The sequence below is a fragment of the Lepus europaeus genome, chromosome 3 (assembly GCF_033115175.1).
Source record: "Lepus europaeus isolate LE1 chromosome 3, mLepTim1.pri, whole genome shotgun sequence".
Classification (NCBI taxonomy): domain Eukaryota; kingdom Metazoa; phylum Chordata; class Mammalia; order Lagomorpha; family Leporidae; genus Lepus; species Lepus europaeus.
Window position 1 is genome coordinate 17116703 of NC_084829.1, and position 19367 is coordinate 17136069.

A 19367-nucleotide genomic window follows, 5' to 3' on the forward strand; every position below is an offset into this window, starting at 1 on the left:
GACCTCTCTGCCTCTCCTCTCTGTCTGTAACTCTACCTCTCAAATAAATAAATGAATCTTAAAAAAAAAAAAAAGTCAAGGTGTAATTTTCCTTGAGCATGAAGGGAAAGTCTTGACCAGATGGGGAGTGCCTAAGAATGGCTCCTGGGTTGTTGAGGTCGTTTTTCCTCATATTGGGTGTTGGTTAAGTACACATGAGTGTGTTTACTTTGTGAAAAGTACACATTGATGATTTGTACAATTATGTATGTAGACAGTTTGCTAAAATAACTTTATATTATTTCATCCATTTCAAAGATTCTCATTTGGCTTAGATCTCAGCAAAGCAGTTGGGACTGGACCTTGGTCCCCTACCTTCCTGTTCTTCCTCTTCCCCTCTCCCCTGCTCCTTCGCTGCACTCTCCAGCATCAGAGCAGGACAGAAAGCAGTGGGACAACCTGTGTTTGATTTCAGATCAAAGCTCAACTTCCCACACTGCAAAGGGAGGGAGCTCCAGTTTCCAAAACACCCTGAGAGCATCAGTTGGCTCAGGAGCTAAGAACAGCAACGGCTCAGGGTGTCTAGGTTCTCTGAGCCTGAGCAGCTGCTCTGATTCCTGACACACTGCATCTATAGCACAGATTTTTAGCATATTTCTCCTTTAATGGCTTGAGGAAGAACTGTCATTTACATTTCCTAATGGATTCAGAGTAGATGCAATTGTGAGCTGGTTGGACGCAGGTCTAATCCACCCCACCCTCACTCCACCCCCAATATCCAATCCCTAAAGGGTAGTTTCTCACATTACTGGCCAAGCAAATTATTTCGCTTTTCTCAAATAGCTTATTGTCATCTATTTGATGATGAGATTATCCACTTTTTCTCTTTGACTATGAACTCTATAATTAACACACAATTATTCTTAGGTGTTTAAATTTTAACTGAAAAGTGATCCTTGTTAAATATAAGAGTGGGAATAAGAGAGGGAGGAGATGTACAATTTGGGACATGCACAATCTGACTTGCCGCAAATGATGGAGTTAGAAATGTACCAGGGGATTCCAATACAATCCCATCAAGGTGGCATGTACCAATGCCATCTCACTAGTCCAAGCGATTAATTTCAGTTCACAACCGATGGCTCTGATAGGTCTAAGAATCAAAGGGATCACACAAACAAAACAAGTGTCTGCTAATACTAACTGATAGAATCAAAAAGAGAGAGAAAGATCCAACATGGGAAATGGGATACACAGCAGACTCATAGAATGGCAGGCGTCCTAAACAACACTCTGGCCTCAGAATCAGCCCTTAAGGCATTCGGATCTGGCGGAAGAGCCCATGAGAGTATTGTAGGCATGGAAAGCCAAGACACCATGGAAAAGAAAAAAAAAGAAGAAGACCTAAATGAAAGATCTCTGTGAGTGAGATCCCAGTAGAAAGAACGGGGCCATCAAAGAAGGAAGTACCTTTCTCTGAAGGGAGGAGAGAACTTCCACTTTGACTATGACCCTATCGGAATAAGATCAAAGTCAGCGAACTCTAAAGGCTTCCATAGCCCTGGCAACTCATGACTAGAGCCTAGGGAGATTACTGACGCCATGAACAGGAGTGTCAAATTGTTAAGTCAGCAACAGGAGTCACTGTGTACTTACATCCCATGTGGGATCTGTCCTTAATGTGTAGGATCTCTGCCTTTAATGTGCTGTACACTCTTATTTAATGCTATAACTAGTACTCCAACAGTATTTTTTTTTCACTATGTGTTGCTATATGGTGGCAAACTGTTGAAATCGTTACCTAATATATACTAAACTGATCTTCTGTATATAAAGAGAATTGAAAATGAATCATGATGTGATTGGAAGGGGAGAGGGAGCGGGAAAGGGGAGGGTTGTGGGTGGGAGGGAAGTTTTGGGAGGGGGAAGCCATTGTAACCCATAAGCTGTACTTTGGAAATTTATATTCATTAAATAAAAGTTTAATTTAAAAAAAAAAGAAAGTAAGGCATCACAAAAATTAAAATAAAAATAAGAAAGGAATAAGGAGAGAGGGTGAGAGCAAGGGAGGGAGTGAGGGTGGGAAGTATCATAATGTTCTCAAAACTGTATATGTGTAATACATGAAATCTGTTCCCTTTATATAAATAAAAATAAATCATAAAATATTATCTATAAAAATTATGAGTTATATTAACATACTCCTTAGTGCTGAGCAATATTTCCTTGAGTATCCTTTTATCTATACAGGAGAATTTGATTATCCAGTCATTTATTTAGGACTTTGCGGCTGTGCTGATGGAGGCACCTGGCTCTATGCATCCATGTGTTCTGTGTGTCTTTATCACGTGTGGATATGAGGCAGCTAGCTGACCATTTCTCTTATTCTCCAACACTCTGGAAAAGATGAACATTCTAGAATAGGATTTTTAAAATTACTATTGTCATTTGAAGACTTGAAAACTACAGAGGCTTAACATCATTTTGAGAAGTCTTTGATAATCCTTTTCAATATCCATGACAGCTATTGGTCCATTAAAGGGGTTCTATATTTTCTTTGATCAGTTTGACAATTTATATTACCCTGGAGTATTATCCATTTTATACACAATTTTAAATATATTTGGGAAATATTCAAAGGTTTTATTATATCCTTTTATTATATCTAAGGTTTTAGTTCCTAGAGCTTCTGACAGAGGGCATGCGCTTCCTTAGACCACTCAGTGTTTGTTTATTTTAAAGATGGTCGTCTTTTTCATTTTCTTGCCTATTAACTTCATCCTTTATCATTTCCCCCTTTTGTTCTTTTAAATCTAATTTTGAACATGTAGCTCATTTATTTCCATTTAATTATTAAAGAGGTTAATGCCTGGAGGATTTCTCCTCCAAGTGCACCTTTGGAGGAAGATGGCTTTTTGTGGTTGTGTGCCACCCAAATTCACTGATGCTTTATTTCTCACATTAATAACCTGTGGAGTGAGAAAACAATCGACTGCTGACTCTCTCCTTAGACACAAGAGGGAACTGCCACATGGAGATGCTAACACCTCACCCAGGGACAGCCTCTTGGGTTCCGTCAGTGGCCTCTGGAAATTTTGCTCCAGCCTGTTGCACTCAATATATTACTTTTACATTGAACACTTTCCATATGAGAATTATGCCATTTGCATCATATTGGGTACCATGCTTGCTGCTGTTATTTTATTTGGATGTAATTCAAGGTCTGGAATGAGGGTGAGGCAAATAAAGTACTCAGGGAGCTGTATTCAGGAGGCAGTCTTCCTTTAGCTCTGGCTGATATGGAACTGGCACATGGATGTGGTGCCTCTTGCCTCCTGCAGCTTAGCCCTGCCCCCTGGGATTTTTGTTCCCCTGACCATCCCTCAGCTTTCTTCTTCTCAAAACATTTCAATGGAGGTCAGTTCTTTTAGTTGTTGTTGTGTTTTTTTTTTTTTTTAATAATACTTGCATAATCCTCTGAGTCCCAAAATAGTTAAGAATTTCTTTCCTGCAGGATACACAGTAGACTCATAGAATGGCGGATTCCCTAAACAGCACTCTGGCCTCAGAATCAGCCCTTAAGGCATTTGGATCTGGCTGAAGAGCCCATGAGAGTATTGTAGGCATGGAAAGCCAAGACACTCTGGAAAAAACAAAAACAAACAAACAAAAAAAAAACAAACCTAAATGAAAGATCTCCGCGGGTGAGATCCCAGTGGAAAGAACAGGTCATCAAAGAAGGAGGTACCTTTCTCTGAAGAGTGGAGAGAACTTCCACTTTGACTGTGACCTTGTCTAAATATGATCAGAGTTGGCGAACTCAAAAGGCTTCCATAGCCTTGGCAACTCATGACAAGAGCCTAGGGTGATTACTGACACCATAAACAAGAGTGTCAATTTGTTAAGTCAACAACAGGAGCCACTGTACACTTACTCCTCATGTAGGATCTCTGTCCTTAATGTGCTGTACATTGTGATTTAATGCTATAAGTAGTACTCAAACAGTATTTTTCACTTTGTGTTTCTGTGTGGGTGCAAACTGTTGAAATCTTTATTTAATATATACTAAACTGATCTTCTGTAATTAAGAGAATTGAAAATGAATCTTGATGTGAATGGAAGGGGAGAGGGGGTGGGAAAGGGGAGGGTTGCAGGTGAGAGGGAAGTTATGGGGGGGGAAGCCATTGTAATTCATAAGCTGTACTTTGGAAATTTATATTCATTAAATAAAAGTTTAAAAAAAAGAATTTCTTTCCTATTATGCTATATTATCATTATGGAGTTTTAATACATTAAAATATTGACTTAGCCAGAAACAGAATTATTGTTTCACAATTTTTCTTCATCAAAACACTATTGACTTCCTGCCAGTCTCGTCTAGTGTCTTATATGGTGAAGATGTCTGATGAGCCAGCTAATTTTGGTAGGAGAACATTCAGGCTAGCTGCTGCAAGATGCTTTTCCCTGGAATTCTATTGTCACCAAAATCCTCCAAGGTGTTGAGCACTTGCAGCTGATGTTGCCTTGAGCATGATGAGTAAGTTCCCAGCTAGTGGTCTTAGGGTTCCCTTCAATTTGGTTTTAGTTAGTGACTCCTCAGTGTGCTGTGTTTTCTTCACTAGGAACCTCTCATCTGGGCACCTGTATAGAAGGACCTTATTTATTGTCCATCTCCTGCCTTCTGCTGACTCTCATCCTAGGACTTGTTTCTTTGCTTTCTTCATGAACTTCTCAGTAGCAGAGGCACACAAACACTTTTGAAAGTCTTCCTCAACTTCCCTTGGTTTCAACTTATTTCCTGAAGTTGCTTAGGAATGTGCCCATGTCCACAATATCCCTATGGCCACTTGCAGAAAGAAAAGCATCCATGTCTTACTTCAGCACAGCTTCTGAAGAGTAAGCCCCTTCCTATTGTCAACAAGGGGATGATTCCAAGTATTGGTTTTGGGATAACTTGTTAACAACTAATACTTTCACCTCAGCTCTAGGTTCGCCTGCCTTTCCTTATCTATTGTATTGTTTTTATTATAGGAGAAGATTGGCCAGAGTGAGAATGTTCTAAAATCAGGACAACCGAAACAGCACAATTTAAGCAACTGGTTCTTTAAAAAGCACTATTAGTTTGAGACACACACACACACAGAGAGACAGAGAGAGAGAGAGACATATGCAGGCTAGCATCTACTGCTTTATTGCTTACATGTCTGCAATGGCTGGTTGTGGGCCATGGCCAAAGCTAGGAGCCAGGAACTCAATCCAGGTCTCCCACGTGGACAGCAATAACACAGTCACTTCAGCCATCATGGCTGCTTCCAGGGTCTGCATTAGCAGGAAGCTAGAGTCAGGAGTCAGAGCTGCAAACAAAACCCAGGTACTTCAGTGTGGTAGGAGCATCTTAATAGCATCTCAGTCACCAGGTTCAATAACTACTCTGGGAACTGGTTTTTCAAATGAAGCCATAATATTTTCCCAGAGCACCAAGTGTAAGATTATATTTGATAAAATCCTCAGATGAAAACTTACATGATTAATTCTAGATTTGGGATGAATTATACAACAAAGTTAAGCTTTTTATTAAAATCAAATCATAGCATGAAATGCTTTTTTAAAAATTGGCATTTAAACTTTATTTTTATATGTCTGCATGTATTTGAAAGACAGAGAGAGAGAGAGAGAGAGCGCTCCTATCCTCTGGTTCACTCCCCAAATGTCCACAACCAGACAAAATTCATGGCCAGGTACTGAATCTGGGTCTTCCATGTGGGTGACAGGGAACCAACTAATGAACCATTACCTACTGCCCCTTGGAGTCTGCATTAGCAAGAAGCTGGAGCCAGGAGTGGAGGCAGGACTTGAACCCAGGCACTGTGATATAGGATGTGGGCATCTTAGCCACCAAGCCAAACCCCTGCCCCATGAAATATTCATTCTAATTTCAGTCATCTCTCATCGTATTTCATCTTAAAAATGTTAATGCTTCTTTTCTTTGTAAAGTCATTTATTTATATTTTTGATAAAAAGCTTTAGATACCAAGTTAAATATGCTCAAAAGGGTACCTAAAGTTTTCTAAGTTATTTTACATAGCACACTTTCAAAAGACTTTAAAGACCATTTCTCTATACAAATGGTTTATTTCTAAGCAGTATGAGTTCTGATATTTGCTATTTCTTGTCTTCTTTAAATGTTTTCCAAGCATTGTTTGTTAATTAAAATCATTCTTTTATGCCACCAGTTCTCCTGTCCTCTTAGCCATGGTCACCTTTTGACTTTTTAATAACCTGCTTCCTAAAGCATAGGTTTGTTTCATACCAAAGCTGAAGGAATGTTAGGAATTTATTTTTACTTCCTTGAGAAAAATGTCTATAAGACTATACCAATCATGGGGTTGACGCTGTGGCACAGTAGGTTAATCCTCTACCTACAGTGCTGGCATTCCATATGGGCAATGGTTCTAGTCCTGGCTGCTCCACTTCTGCTCCCGCTCTCTGCTATGGCCTGGGAAAGCAGTAGAAGATGGCCCAAGTGCTTGGGCTTCTGCACCTTCGGTGGGAGAACCAGAAGAGGCTCCTGGCTCCTGGCTTTGGATTGACCCAGCTCTGGCCGTTGCAACCAATTGGGGCGTGAAACAGTGAATAGAAGACCTCTCTCTCTGTCTCTCCCTCTCACTGTCTGTAACTCTACTTGCCAAATAAATAAATTAAACTTAAAAAAAAAACTATACTAATTATAGCCCATGACACTGATTTTTTTTTATAAGTTTTCATCAGTGAGGACTTTTATATTGTAGTTGTAAAAACCCACTTAGGATTGGGTAAGCCATAAATAGATTCAATTCAAGAAATTGAGGTAGGGGCTACTTTGAGGAGCAAAAGCAGACTTGAAAGGTGGTAGCTGCAGTGGCTTTCTCCATTGCTGGAATACGTGGATTAGAACCTGCAATCTCTTGTCCTTCTAATTAGTACTTACGGTTGATAGAGAATTCCACTGGTGAAATTCCATAAAGTGTTCACTCTTTCTTGAACAGAGCCCGGGAAGCTGGTGGGCAGGGAGTCAATGGGCCCTTTCAGCGTCCAGAGGGTCAGACCACCACAATCCATGACCACAGTGTCAGCAACAACGAAGTGTCATTCCCCAAAAGAAAGTTGAAATTCTGGTAAGAATTGGTAATATATCTCAGAAATAAGTTTCTATAATTTTTTTTTTTTTTTTTTTTTTTTTGGACAGGCAGAGTGGATAGTGAGAGAGAGAGAGACAGAGAGAAAGGTCTTCCTTTTTGCCGTTGGTTCTCCCTCCAATGGTCACTGCGACCAGCGCATCTCGCTGATCCGAAGCCAGGAGCCAAGTGCTTCTCTCGGTCTCCCATGTGGGTGCAGGGCCCAAGCACTTGGGCCATCCTCCACTGCCTTCCTGGGCCATAGCAGAGAGCTGGCCTGGAAGAGGGGCAACCGGGATAGAATCCGGCGCCCCAACCGGGACTAGAACCCGGTGTGCCGGCGCCGCAAGGCGGAGGATTAGCCTGTTAAGCCACAGCGCTGGCCTCTATAAATTTAACTTTTCCTTTTTCACTTTTGTGGAATAAGACCAGTTCTGCCTAAGCTATGTTTCGTGCCAAACTAAGGTGAGATAGCTTCTTTTTAGAACTCCTTTTTATGCTCAGAATGCCACTACAATTCTTTTTTTCCCCCCAGATTTATTTTATTTATTTGAAAGAGTTACAGGGAAAGTAGAGACAGAGAGAGGTCTTCCATCTGCTGGTTCAGCCCTCAGATGATATTGAAGCCATGAGCCAGGAGCTTCCCTTGGGTCTTCCACGTGGGCACAGGCGCCCAACCACCTGGGCCATCCTCTGCTGCCTTCCCAGACACATCAGCAGGGAGCTGGACAGGAAGTGGAACAGCCGGGACTCAAACCCCAGGCCCATGGGATGCCGGCACTGCAGGTCAGGGCTTTAACCCGCTGTGCCATAGCACCAACCCCTGCCGCTACAATTCTTAAGACTTGAACCATAACCAGATGCTGTTGGTTTATTAATCTATTTATTTAAATAATTTCAGTGTACAGAAATAGCCGAGTCCGCGGGCATCCTGCAGGGGGCGCAAAGGCGCTCCTCAGATCCTATGGAAACTGCTTGGAAAATGTTCACTTCTAGCTGCTTTTCTGAAACCTGGGAGGCCCTGCGGCTTATGATCGGTGACTCTTCAGTTGGAGGAAGTGCTTCCTCGCCTTACAGGTGAATCAGCCCCAAGAGTCCAACATTGCACATCCCCTGGGGGACTATCAGAGAAACGGCCAGGGACATGAGAGGAAGGTACAGCGAGGCAGAGGGGCTGAGCCCTGGGGAGACAGTGGACAGCTTCCTTCCTAACAGCTTTATAACCACCAGGGAGATGGCACCAAGAGCTCTAATTCTTGCTCTGGCTCCGAAGGAATGACTGTCTAGAGTCATTTGTAGACAGCGGCATACATACCTGCTGGCACACAGACGTTGGATGTGGATGAGCCTCATGGGCAGACGTACGGAGGAACTACAATGTGTCCAACAGGCTCAGAACGATGGCCTAGAACATGATCTACAACTAAGAGACAAGGGAGGAACTCTTTGCTCCTGTGCAGACATCATTACCCACAAATTTCTTCAAAGTTAGTCATTATTGAGTTTCGCATTGAGTTCTTGTCATCAGACCTGCATGGCTCCAGGTGTGCCCAGGAGACTGTGAGATCAGCTCGCTTATCTTGCAGGCTGTCCCCGTCTCTGCTGGAGTCAGTTAGACACGGCTGACCTGCTGATCTACAGCCCTAACCAAACACAGCTTCAGCCTGTGGATGGGGAGGGAGCTCAGCAGGCAGTGCCTGGCTCAACAGCCAAGTGGACAGGCTGGACCTGGACCTGGACCTGGACCTGGTGCCTGGGAGGTAGCCCTCTCCCCACCCCACACATCCTGCAGAGTTGGGTGGGCTCTGCTGTCTGCTTCACCACTAAAAACCCTCTGCGCTGGCTGTGGGCTCTTCTCCGCCTCCATCTGCCTTGTTTTCTGTTGTGTGATTTGGCGCTGACTCTGTCTGCCAACTCAGCGATTCCAGGGTCATTGCCTTGTTGCCTCATGGAAAGGATGTCACAGCATCTGCCATCCACCCTCCCTCTTTACTCTGGGCTTTCAGCATCGCCGTGTTCTCTCTCAGGTCTCGGGGCTCTCTCTTCTTCCCATGTCTCGTTGTCTTCCCACTGTCTCCTCTTTCCCCACACTGCTTCCTCCTTGCTGCCTTCCTGCTCAAAGTTTAGAAGCATCTGCAAACTCTCATTGTTTGTAGGCACCAAACCCTGTCTCCTGCATAGTCACCATATACTATCCCTAATTCCCAGACCAGCAGAGCCCTTCATATACATTTCCACTGTACGTGATTTCCCACCTGCAAACCTCCCACACAAACACTCCATCTCCCGGGAAGTCTCACAGCATGTCTCCAGGTAGCATCACTTACCCAGCAGAGTCCTTGTTGCATCTTATTTTAATTATAGTTCTGCACATTTTTTTCTATCTGAATATAACCTCCAAGAAGGTGGTAACCATCTTTTCCTTTAGTTCAGTTCATAACAAATAGCCTGACATGAAATGGATGTGTGATACCAATATCATTTCTTAATAAGAGAACAAATCCACTTTTATTTGCTTTTTAATAGTTTAAATCCTTGAGGGGTACAGCATCACACAGATTCTGTGTCCGGTGGCCTTCACAGAAAGATCGCTTCGGAGTTTGGCATGAACCATGCTACTGTTGACATAAGCATGAGTTACCTTTTCCCAGATTTCTCTGGTCTTGTTGTTTGCCTCCAGGAGTCACTGCGTTGTTCTTTGCTTTGTACACATGAGCATATCTCTTGCCCAGATAGAATTCAGTTTTATCTCAAGCATAAACACCTCTCATTTTAACAGGTGCTGAGTGTTTCCATTGGTTCTAGAGACCCCGCTGATGGCCAGCAAGGATGGCCCCACACCAGTCTTCCAGACATAGCTTCCTTCTAGAAGTCCTGTTCCCGCCCTGCAGGCCTCCAAGCTCTGAGAGGGCAGAAAAGATGTGATAAGGATACTTTGAATGGGAATAACTGAATGAGTATTTCAAGATTCCCTGAAGCTCCCAAAATGTTATAATACAAAAGAAAAACGAATCTAAAACACTTGCCTCAAATTTTGTCTACACCATGGTTTCAAATCAAAATTTTTAAAAGGTGGAGTAAGAAAACCAACATGAGAAATCCATTTGGTTGAAAACTCTTGGTGTATTATGGTGATAAATACTGGGCAATTTTTCCTGTTTCCCAAAATGTATTTTATTTTATTTTTTTTATTTTTGACAGGCAGAGTGGATAGTGAAAGAGAGAGACAGAGAGAAAGGTTTTCCTTTGCCGTTGGTTCACCCTCCAATGGCCGCCGCGGCTGGTGCATCGCGCTGACCCGAAGCCAGGAGCCAGGTGCCTCTCCTGGTCTCCCAAGCGAGTGCAGGGCCCAAGCACTTGGGCCATCCTCCACTGCACTCCCGGGCCATAGCAGAGAGCTGGCCAGGAAGAGGGGCAACCGGGACAGAATTCGGCGCCCCTACTGGGACTAGAAGCTGGTGTGCCGGCACCGCAGGTGGAGGATTAGCCTATTGAGCCGAGGCACCGGCCCCCAAAATGTATTTTAAATACCAATAAAAATAATCAGTACATGCACATGAGTTTTTTATAAGTTATTTTACTATTTAAGATTTTTGATTAATATGCAACACTTATATACATCTGTGGGTATAGTGCAATACTTCAACACATATACATAGCATAACTGATCAAGAAAGGCAACCAGCCTTCCCATTTTCTTATCTTCTTGTGTTTGTAGTCCTCCAGCTCATCACACAGTATAGAATATAATGTAGTGAATTTTAGTCGCCTCTCTGTGCCATGGTGCAGTGGAACTGGTTCTATCCGATTGGGTTTGTTCCCATTTTCTGGCCTCCCCCTATCTACCCTCCCCCACCCTTCTCTGCCTGCAGTATCACTATTCTAAGTTCAACTGTTTTTTTAACTTCCATATATGATGAAGAATATATAGTATTTGTCTTCCTGTGTGTGGCTTATTTCACTTAACATAATGATCTCCAGCTCCATCCATTTAGCTGTAAATGTCAGGATTTCATTCTTCTTAATGGCTGGATACTACTTCATTATGCATGTGTATCACATTTTCTTCATTCTTCTGTTAATGAAGACCTAGGTTGAGTCTGTATCTTGGTTATTGTGAATACTGCTGCAATTAACAGGAGAAGGCAAGTATCTCTTTCATATTCTGATTTCAGTTTCTTCAGGACTGAAATACACTCTGAAGTGGAATCACTGGGTCAAATGGTAGACCTATTTTTAATTTGTTGAGGAACTTCCATACTGTTTTTCATAAAGGACAACCGACTTCTTAACAATATTAAGTCTGCCAATCCATGACCATCTCTCCATTTGTTTAGATCTCTCTGGACTTCTTTTTTCTGTGTTTAATAGCTCTCCACTTACACGTTTCACATGCATTTTTAAAAGAATTATTCCTAAGGACTTCATATTTTTGGCACTGTCTTGATTTTATTTTTAAAATTCCAAAGTCAAACCCATTCTTGGAATATAGAAATACAGTTTACTGTGAGTGACAGAGGGAGAGACAGAAGTAGAGAGATTGTGTATCTGCTGGTTCACTACTCAAGTTCCCTCAGCAGCTGGGGCCAGGCCAGACCATAGCCAGGAGCCGGGAACACTATCTAGGTTGTCCCACACGAGTGGCAGGGACACAAATACTTGAGCTGCCATTGCTGCTTCTCCAGGCATTTTAGATGGAAGCTGTATCAGAGGCAGAGGAGCCAAGACTCAAACTGGCACTCTGATATGGAATGCAGGCATCCCAAATGGTAGCTCAACCCACTTTACCGAAGTGTCCACCCTACAGTTTGCTCTCTGTGTTGACCTGGTAGCCTATAACTGCTACATACACTCATTCCAGCAGGGATATTTCTGGTAGATTTTTTTCCTTCTTTTGTTCAGATTTTCTTTGTAGACAACCATATTATGTATGAATTAGGAAAGTTTATGTCTTTCTTTACAATCTGTGTACATTTTATTTCTTTTACTTGCTTTATAAGATTGTCTTCCGGTATGACATTGACAAGGAGTATTCCAAGAAGACATTGTATTGTCTTCTTGTTCTTACTTTATTCTGGCCCTAAGAAGAAAAGCATTTAGTATCTACAATGGACTAACTTGTGCCCCATCCCCAATTCATATGTTAAAACCCTAACCCCCAGTAGAAATGTATTTTCATATATTCAGAGGTAGGGCGTTTAGGAGGTAATTATTAAGGTTAAATGAGGTCTTAGGATGGCCCCCTGATTTCACAGGTCTGATGTCTTATAAGAAGGGGAAGAGACACTAGAGCTCTCTTCCCACCAAGGGTGGACACCATTGAGAAGGCGAATTTCTGCAAACCACAAAGAAAGCCCTTATAAGAAGCCAAATTGGCCAGGACCTTGAGTTTCAAGCCTCCGGAACTGTGAAAAAATAAATTTCTGCTGTTTAAGCTCTAAGTCTTTGGTATATTCTGTGGCATCCCAAAAAGACCAAATACAGTTTCCAGCTGTTGCATGTGATGTTACCTGTTAGCAACATAATATTCCTATAATACCCTGTAAACATTAGTATTATGTCATTTAACCTCCAAAAGTACAAACAAAATACATATTGTTATTCCAAGTTTGGGATGGGAAAACAGATTCTGTGGAACAACTCAGTCACCTGTAGTCACAGGAGAAGGTCGCAGTGCTAGGCTATGAAGTCATTTCATTTCTGCTCTGTTAATATTCTCTCATTCAGACTCAGAATCAGAAAGAACTTCCTTTGTCTTTGTTAAACTACATGTTTCTACAGCCATTGTTTCCAAAACGTTTATTAGCCCTGTGTGATAGTGTAATCAACTTGACTAGTATAGTAACTATAGAATATACCATGGACTTTAAGGGTGTGGCTACTTAAAGTTAAGGCTTACATGGACATACAAATTGCTAAAAGAAAATTTAACAATGAGAAAATTTGCTATATCCTGCTGTAGCCTCTTTTCCTAGCCCAAGCAAATCTGTATTTGAAACAAATGTAATATGTGTGTGTTTAACAATGTTTACTAATTATGCAGTGCTTATTTTCAATATTTAAGCTACTTAACATATCCACCACCCCTGCATAGTTACCATTTGTATGTGTGTGTGTGTGTGTGTGTGAAATGAGAATGAAATGAGATTTAGTTCATGGTAATTTTGTTGATGCTGACATCCAGACATATGTATAAACGGTAAATAGGCCTCACCTGTGAGGACTTATGTTGATCCACCCAGGAGTCTGACTGTGTTTGAGATTTGCTGTATCTCAAATATAAACACCACATGCTTCAAATTCTTCCATCGACCTTGTTTTGGTCTCCTCCTTTGGTTTGGTGTCTTTCATTTGTGCTGTTCCTTAAAGATATTTTGTCTGTTGCAGCTCTCCCAGATATAATCTGTAGCTATTACCAGATTGCTAGTGACAGGTTAGTGGCAGTAGAGTGTGGAGGAGAGAGGACATTCTCTACTCTTCCGATTACGCTTCAGCCTTCGCACTACACAGTGAGCCTCTGTCTCGGGAGCCTTGGCTTTGTGTGTGTAATCCTCTCTCAGGGAGAACCTTGACCCTGTGCCTGCTACTTCCTTCCCACAATGCACTGAGTGCTCGTAGGTTCTCAGTCTACGTCCTTCAGACCCTCTCCGATGTAGTTAAGGTTTTCCGCCCTTAGGTAAAATAGGAATGCTGAGTAGAGGCAGATTCCCTTTCATTTCGTGTCTAACTTCAACTCACAACCCACTGGCTACCCCTAAGGGCAGACGTAGGGATTGGTGGTACACGCCTGTGTGCTGAGGAAAAGAGAACTGCACTGGGCAATCGCTAGAAAGATTTGATACATTCATGAATGAGACATGGTATGTGCAAATAACTTCACACCAATTCCTTCCCAGGAAAAAGGAATTTATAGGCATTATACAATTGTCCAGGTTGGAACCAGCCTTCCTGATTATCAAACACAGAGTTACCTTTATAGACGATGGCTGGGAGACATACTTTTCAGCACCAAAGGAATTCTCAGGGAGTTTTTATTACTCTTACGTCCCAATGGGAAAGCTAATGAAAAAATGCAGTGCCCTCATACAAGTTGGACCATTAATTCCTAATGGGTGGGCTTTGCTTCACCCAGTCAAGACATGTGGCCAGCTGAGGTGCTGAGAGCTGGCAAAGGGGGCAGATCAGGAGTAGTAAAGGATGCTGGAGATACTACGTCATGGAAACATTTGCAAAAAAAGCTATAAAATCTATACATGTTTTCATACATGTAAATTTGTGAGTGTGTCTACTTCTTTCTTTTTTTGCTATCTAAAATGAACTTGAGGCCGGCGCTGTGGCGTAGTAGGCTAAGCTTCTGCCTGCAGCACAGGCATCCCATATGGGCATCAGTTTGTGTCCCCACTGCTCCACTTCCAATCCAGCTCCCTGCTAATGCACCTGGGAAAGCAGTAGAAGATGGCCCAAATGCTTGGGCCCCTGAACCTACCTGGGAGACCCAGAAGAAGCTCCTGGCTCCTGGCTTCAGATTGGCCCAGCTCTGGTCATTGCTGCCATTTGGGGAGTGAACCAGCGGATGGATGACCTTTCTCTCTCTTTCTCTCTCTCTCATCTCTATCTCTATCCCTCTATCTCTCTAACTCTGCCTCTCAAATAAATAAATAATCCTTAAAAATAAACAAAAATAAAATGTATTTATGGTTATCAACACTAAAAATCAATCTTTAATTTACAGAATCTGACTTAGCTATAAAGAACCTCACATAGCAAGGAATACAGTAAATAATAAACATTTGTATTCTACTTAGGAGATATCAACAATAAGTAAGTAAAATCATATAATTTGCCAGAGACTGATAAATGCTATAGAAAAAAAATAAAGAAGGGAAAGAGTAAGAGTGAGATTAGGTGTGGCAGAGGTTCTCACCTTAACTCTGATGCCGACACTGTCAATATTCTCTCCAGCAATCCCCAGTCCTTGCCATGGCCGGACCCCTGAGGGAGGATGGTCACACTGTTAGCTTCACAGGATGCTTCATAGGATGGATTCTGATTGGGCCACACCAGTGTGCAATGTCTTCCTCTGAAGCTGATTGGCTCTGTCAGCACCTAGTGTTGCAGGAGCCTGAGGTTATCAGAATTCTTTTTCTCTGTGGGTTGGTATCTCACATCCACAAAGAGTGAGGAGGGCAGACAACAAAGAGCATGTAAAGCAGAAGTGATTTATTAAAAGAAAGCAAAAGCGCAAGACAAAAACTCCTAACAGTGCTGAGTGGGGTCCCGGAGAAGTTTGCCATTGTGGGCTGATTTGGGGTTTTTATAGGGGCCGGTCTCATGATTGGTCTGGGAGAGGGTTGGTTTTGATTGGTTAATTGGTGAAAGTTAACAGAAAACACATGAAACTTTCCCCCAAGGTGCATACAATTCTCATTACCTAGGCCAGATCCAACAGCACAGAGAAACCTTGATAACAGGGACATAGCAACAGCATCCTCCACTTGACTTCTCCCGGGTCTTCGGAGGCTCATCTCCAGCTGGTGGGGAAGGGGCCCCCTGGTCCCTGTCTACCCAGCCAGAATCTCTCTATCACAAGGACCAGGCATGGTCCCGGAACAGGAAGTCTTCTGGAAAGACACTGCTTGCTCTCTGAGAGATGCATACTGGTTCTTTTGGCCTTTAATGTGTTGCCTACATGCCTGCTGGGACTGTGAGTGGCATGACGTCCAGCCAAGTGGAGGAGGGCAGAGACAGAAAGACTGAAGGCAGCGATCGCCCTGCCCTGGATCCCTCCTGTCTTTGGTAACCTGTTTCGTGAGAAAGAATAACTCATCTACTCTTTAAACTAGTTGAGTCAGGGTTTTCTTTTTTTTTTTCTTTTTCTTTTTTTTTTTTTGACAGGCAGAGTGGACAGTGAGAGAGAGACAGAGAGAAAGGTCTTCCTTTTGCCGTTGGTTCACCCTCCAATGGCCGCCACGGTAGCACGCTGCGGCCGGCGCACCACGTTGTTCCGATGGCAGGAGCCAGGTGCTTATCCTGGTCTCCCATGGGGTGCAGAGCCCAAGAACTTGGGCTATCCTCCACTGCACTCCCTGGCCACAGCAGAGAGCTGGACTGGAAGAGGGGCAACCGGGACAGGATCGGTGCCCTGACCGGGACTAGAACCCGGTGTGCCGGTGCCGCAAGGCAGAGGATTAGCCTGTTGAGCCACGGCGCCGGCTAGTCAGGGTTTTCTTTACCTGCATCCAAAACATCCTGAATCATTGAAAAAGTTGGTAACGACTTTTTATTATTATTACTCTACATTTGGCCCTAAATTTTCCTAAAGGAGGGAGATGCTTGATAAACAGGACCACCCTTGAAAGTGACCATGGGCTGAGATGTGTTTGGAGAAATGCAGACACACGGTGTTAGATGGAGCCTCTTCTGGTGAGGGATCGGGATCGCCTTTCACATGATTTGGGAGATGTTGGTTCTGTCAGATGCAAATCTGTCCACTGCCATTTAGTGGGCCAGGTTGTCTCATTACTCACAGAAGTATGATTTTATGCAGAATTTTAGAAGAGCATTTGATTATTCAAACTTTGCTAAAGACTTAGTACATAAAAACAGATCCTGGATCTGTAATTTGTCTGTTAATAATAAACTCCTCCCTTTCTTCTTCCCTCTCCCCCTACGTCTCTGGAGATAGCCCAGCTAAACTCAAGCTTAGGAATGCTGCAAAGCATGTTGGTTTCAACACATCTTTTACTTAGTTCCTGGGGGTTAATAATAATTCCTCTATTGCCCTAGATGTTTTTCTTCCAAATCACTACTCTGTGCAAGTTTTGAGCCTGGTGCTTTAGACATTTAGTCAAGAATAATGCGATTATAGACAGACCACAGTCAAAGGAAATGCTAACACACTGTCAGCTTTGCCTATGAATTTCAGAAATAATAAAATGTAATATATATAATTTAGGATCAATTAAATATTGGTATGTATCTTAAGGCATCCTCTTAATTGTACCCCAGAATATCACACAAATTGCTTTACAGGAGACAAACATGCTTATTTACATGTATTTCAAAGAAAGAACCAAAAACCTACTTTGAAATATTTTAGTGATGTAGGCTAAATTATACTTATGACCATATCAAACTAAAGTTCTTGAAGCTGAATTTCTCAGAAAACTTGTAGGAGTCATTGCTGAGAAACACACATTATTAATAGCATTTCTCCATACTTTGATCACAAAATAAATTGAGGTTGGTAGTAGAATAAAGGAAACAGAAATGGGAATCTAGACAACTAAGTTCAAAAGGAAAATAAGATTAAAATACAAGTAATGGAAAACTAACATACAAGAGTGCTTCAAAAAGTTCATGGAAAAGAAATAGGTACATTTAGGGACAGGAGTCTGGCTCAGTGGTTAAGTCACCACTTAGGACACTGTAGGTAGCCTTTGGATAAGTTAAGGCCAATCTTCGCTTGCGGAGTTCTTGGGATAAGAAAGTCACATACTCCCATCCTGAAGGACGGTGATGATCAAGAACACTCTGTTAATATTATCTGTGTTACTGGAGGCCCGATAAGTTGGTTGCGTATGTTGTTATCTTTTGTGCTTCTTTGTGCTTCTTTGTGCTTCTTTGTTCTGCAGCTGGTTATGTATAAATACCGCTGGGACTTTAGAATAAATGAGCCTTGATCAGCCTTGTTGTCTTGGCTCCATTCTCTGTGCCCTTGACTCTCTTTTAGGTCCCTCGCTCTCCCTTAGGTTCCATTCGACTGGTGCGGCTGGCCCGCACAAGTGGTGCTAGAACAGGGACCTGCGTACAAGGGAAACGAAGTGAGGATCCCCCGCCCCAACAAGAAAAAGACTGCAGCAATAACAATGAAAGGAAGGCGGTAAGTACCCAACACCGCTTGCCTCTGGATCAGGTGTGAAAGGGGAAATTATGGGACAAGAACAAGGTAAACAGGCTATGGTAAAGGCAATAAAGACTCCATTATAGGTGCAGGGAATAGGGTTAAAAATAAAAGCGAGCCATATATCAGTTCATTGATGCCATAGGAACAGTCAGTCCTTGGTTCGCAGAAGAAGGAGTCAAGGATGAGCAACAATGGGATTTGCTCTGAAAAGATTTAACTGCGCATTTACAGAAACAAAACAAGCTGTGATAAAGGCTGCCTACAGGACACATTTTAGAGTGTCTGGTTCAAGCCCCAGCTCTCTGCCTTCTGATCCAGCTTCCTACTAACGCACACCCTGGGAGGCTGCTGATAATGGTTTAAGTACTCGGCTCCCTGTCATTCATGTAAAAGACCCAGATTGAGTTCCAGGCTCCTGACTTTGGGCTGGTCCAGCCCTGGCTGTCAAGGGCACTTGGGGAATGATGCAGTAGGTGGAAGAGCTGTCTCTCTACTTTTCAAATAAAAATGAAAATAAATAGGTAAACTTTTTAAAAAGACAAGTTTATTTTGGTGCATAAAATTTTGAAATCCATGTATTTAAGGGGTATACAAAAGTTCATGAAAGTGCATATTATGAAAAAACCTGTGCCTGGATTTTAAAATAGTTTTGCATCAAAATAAAACCTATCTTTAAGGCAATTTTCCTCAAATTTTTTGAAGTACCCTTCTATAGATTTATTAACTCAATACATAAAAAAGAAGCAAAGCAGTTAAATGCTTGAGCAACCAGATGCTAATATGAGTTTTCTGAAAGACCAAGTAAAGAAATGCCGCCTTTTGCTATGAAGAATAAATTATGAGTGTATTAAATGTGGAACTCAACATAAATAAAACATAAAATATATGCTTCAGAGAAAGGTTTTTCTTGGAGATTTTCTGACAATATCACACAGAATAAATATGAGTAGAGAGGTATTGTAAGTTCCATCGGTAGCGGGAGCCGAGAGCGGACCCCAGCGGGCCCCGAGCAGCCCCACCGCTGGCCACAGCCATAGCCACCGTCACCACCACCAGGGGCAGCGAGGCCGCCCCCGCCTTCAGCGGATCTGGTTCATCACAGGAACGCCCCAGACTGCCATAAAGAAGCAGCACCCAGGAAGGAGAGACTGGGGCGTGATGTTGAAGGAGAAGGGGGTGTGGAGGCCGCCGAGGTGCCGGGCCCTGGTGCAGCGCCAGTGCACGGCAGGGGCCATTGCAGACGCCGGCCACCGTGGGGGTCCTCCACGCAGTGACCCCCAGAACTACAACAGCGAGAGCAGGGAAAGGAGGCGGGATGGGAGAGCGCT

General features: G+C 42.8%; 1 pseudogene; it reads right to left on the reverse strand.

Moving 5' to 3' along the window:
• Positions 1-9507: 9507 nt before the first annotated feature.
• On the reverse strand, positions 9508-16391 carry LOC133756424 (large ribosomal subunit protein eL33-like; annotated as a pseudogene).
• Between the last annotated feature and the right edge of the window lie 2976 nt (positions 16392-19367).